Below are 3859 nucleotides of genomic sequence, written 5' to 3'. Positions count from 1 at the left end.
ATATACAGTTTTCGTTCAGAAATCTTACAGTAAATAGGTGACGTTTGGCGGTAAATCGGTGATGAAGCAAACGATCGTAAGTGTCGATGGCGCTACATTGGTTTCTTGCATGTTTTCCTATTATGATGACCGCACGAAATCAAAAATCCAAACATCCACAGTAGAATGAAAACATCAGAAAATAAACACAATAAACACCAACCTCGAATAAGTCACAAATCCCGTTAAACACACCAACCCAGAATCAACAGCACATACAATTAACACACATTTAAATCTACATATAAAAAAAAGATTCCACATTAGGAATAAAACATCAAGTAGGCAACACTATTCACCCCCCAAATCACTCCACACATGTCTCTTTAAAAAAATATTTGCGTTAGACACATACCTTAACCACATATACTGTAACGAGTTGAATCAAATAGAATTTTTTTCCCTTATTATTATTGTTATGGTATTGTGGATTATTCTATTTAAATTGATGAAAACAAATTATATTACATGTTGATTTTGACTTCGCAAGGCCTATTTGGATTTTTTTTTTTGGAGTTTTTATTCTTGAGTCTTGAGTATTAAATGAGATATAAATTTAATTTTTGAGACTTATTTGATTAACCCATACTTAATCATTTTTGTTCATATTTAATTATGTAAATGGTGGGGATCACCTTGAGTCTATTATTTTATTCTTTAATCTTAGTTGGAGATTTATTCTAAATTATTAAATTGCAGTCATTTTGGACTCATTTGATTGAATCACGACTCGTTTGTAACCATCTATTATTATTATTATTATTTATTTTATTATCATGAAAGTTACGAATATTTATAGTGTGCACCATTAAACGAAATATATTTTATCGTGTGAAAAGATTATATCATTTTTGTCATTTATGTTACTAAATTTATAATGATATTGAAACATATTTTTAATTGATATATATATATATATATATATGTATATGTATATGTAGAGATAGATATTTGTATTGATTTGAAAATAAAAAAAAAAAAAAGGACAAACCCCCACATGGGGTTGTCCACCCCTTTGCCATTCTTTTCTTTGCATTTTCTAGAGAGTTGCCTAGCTCTCTCTCCCACTCTCGGTCCTCTCTCTCTCGGCTCAGTTCTCTCTCCCTCATAATTTTTTTTTAATTGACATTCAACATGTATAACTTTTGATCCACCAAAATCTATTAGGTTTTAGACCCTAGTTCTTGAGGCCAAAGTGAAGAGATCGGTGAGAGCAACATTTTGACCAGTGGAGATTGTAATCCGACAACGTCAAATTTTGGGGTTTTCATTCATTCTCTCTCCTAAGCTTTGAGGTAGGGATTTTTTAAACATTGTGTATGTGTTTTAGCTTTATTATGTGTTATTTTGATAAGAGATTAGGGTTTTTATTAAAAATATATTTACTGTACAAAAAGGGGGAAATTCTCAAATATATATATATATATTTTTTAAAGTTTTCAACTTGTTAAATGTGGTTGTTGTGGGATCCAAGAATTTGATAAATTTATTTTTAAAATGAGAAATCTCCAAATTTTGATAAAACCCTAGGAACTTGAAATGTTAAAAATTTAGATGTTTGGCTAAACTTATGAGAAATTTATAAGTGTTGAAAGTTTATGTTTATTGAACAAATAAGAATGTGAAAGTGGATGTTCAAAGGAAGTGAGATTGATAAGAATGCTATTGAGAATATTGGAAACTATTGAGATTCCTTTTAGAAATTGTTTAATTTAAAAATATTGAACTCTTGAGAAAGATGAAAAAATATTTATCATGTTATGGTATTGAGAAATGTTGAAAGAAACTTATGTTATTTGTTTTTTTTGCATTATGAAAATTCTTGGTGAATTCTTGAGTTTGAATAAAAGGGAAAATTGATGAAATTTTTGGAAGAATATTATAATTCTTGATTGAGTTGGAAAAGAGGAGATTGAACATGTGATTGTTACTCTTATGTTGAAGTGATTGAAAATATGAGATTATAAGTCATATTTGTCTCTTGAAATTTATATTTTGTATAGAGATAATTGTTTGGGCAACCGTGGAGGGTTGTATTGATTATTGTTGAAATTGCATTCGAAATAGGTAAGTTGAAATATTTACAAATTCATGCATGGCATTGAACATTGCATAATCTGATGATTTAATCCTCGCATTGGATTTGAGAAATTTATTTTCAAATTGACTCATTAAGAATATTTGAAATGTGTTGAGTTATGGGGTAAATACGTTTGGTAAGTCCAGATAAGGGGTGTAGATTGGTATTATTTAAGTTGGCCTGATTGTCCAGGGTGAAAGATCGAAAACACGCGCGAAGTAGGTACCACGTGCCTTCCGGTTAGGAGCCGGTAAAGTGGAGATTGGTAGTGCTAGTTATGCATACTTGCAGACACCAGCTTAGAGATTACCAGTGTCATATTTGCCGCCTCTTGTTCTATCAAACGAATGATTGAATTGGTTATGTTTTTGAACAAGTGCATGGCATGAGAATTTTAAAATAAGAAAACCTATGATTTTGGCATTGGCATATCACGTGCATTGCACCTCATGATATTGTTAAATTGTGTGCACTTTATTTAGATTATCTCTTATGCTCATTCCTTAGTGGAAATCATTTTTCAGGTGATTGTGGTGTGACTTCGCCAAAGTGAAGGCGTGGAGGATCTTTTTGAGCACAAGGCTCATTTATTTATTTGTTTTGTTTTGTTTTGCAAGCCAAGGACTATTTATGTATGGGTTTGAAAACCACTTTGTTGTAACCAGGCAAAGCCTTGGAACTTGTAGCCATTAAGGCATTAATTTGTATTTTGTTGCTTTAACTTGTTATCATCACATGTTATAGATTTATATCTTAGGGATGATGGATATTAATGCATGTGGTCTCTCTTTTGCGAAATCTCATATTTGATATTTTTAATTAAAAAAATGGAGATTTAGTATGACTATTGACTATTGAAAGGTCTATATTATTCAATGTTATTGTATGTAATAATGAGAAGTAATGGGATTTAGATTATGTCTTTGAGTTAATTTGGTTATATCAGATGCTAATTTTTGGAGGTGTTACAACTTGGTATCAAAGCTACCAGGTTTGAATACTTAGGGCTTGTGGGAAGTGGTTTTTACCATAGTGGGTTCATTTCGCTTGTCAGAAATGTTGTATACCTTATGTGCTATGTGATAACATGTTTATGTGACTATGTGTGTATGGGGTTAAACTTCTGAGATATGATTCGCGTCCATGAAATTCTTAGAAGTCCTTTTAGAAAAACACCTGATCAATGTTATTTCTATTTGGAAGTCTTTGAATGTTTGTGGGACGAACCAATATCTTGGAGTGGTAACTCGTATGTGCTCTATGTCACTATGTGCTTATGTGGTTTGCCTTATGTAATGCAGATACATATGTAGGTTTATGTTTAATCCGTATGCCATGTATGCTTAATGACATGTATGCTTCTTAGCAAAGCCATAGGTTGAATGCAAATGGAATGCCATGATAAAACATGCATTTTATCTTTGAAACAGTGCAATGCAAGATTTTCAAAACATCTTTCCAGTAATTCTTTTCAAAAATGACAAGACGGTAAATATAATGAATAAATCTTCAGCACTAGTGTTCATAATAGGTAGCTATACAAGCTATCTATGCCATTTCTTTGGGATTATCCAAATGGAATTGGCACTTATTGCGCGGGATTTCTGGTCTTATACCAAGGACACACATGCCAAATTAATTACCACACCCCCTCATAGCTTCACCATTTTATTTACCCTTTCCAATAACACAAAACATGTGTTTTCAAAACAAGAATACGTTTTCAGAATATCAAACATT

At 31.5% G+C, this 3859-nt stretch overlaps 1 long non-coding RNA gene across 1 annotated transcript; it reads left to right on the top strand.

Annotated features, from left to right (window-relative positions):
* Positions 1–1056: 1056 nt before the first annotated feature.
* Positions 1057–2872, top strand: LOC145790075 (uncharacterized). Its single transcript, XR_014328718.1, has 2 exons — positions 1057–1334; positions 2644–2872. It is a non-coding gene; the product is annotated as an uncharacterized LOC145790075 (long non-coding RNA).
* Positions 2873–3859: the final 987 nt, after the last annotated feature.

Source organism: Camellia sinensis, chromosome 5, assembly GCF_055761805.1.
Source record: "Camellia sinensis isolate YWXY chromosome 5, ASM5576180v1, whole genome shotgun sequence".
NCBI classification, from domain to species: domain Eukaryota; kingdom Viridiplantae; phylum Streptophyta; class Magnoliopsida; order Ericales; family Theaceae; genus Camellia; species Camellia sinensis.
The sequence above is the reverse complement of the archived record's forward strand: the minus strand, read 5'-3'. Positions and strand labels throughout refer to the sequence as shown.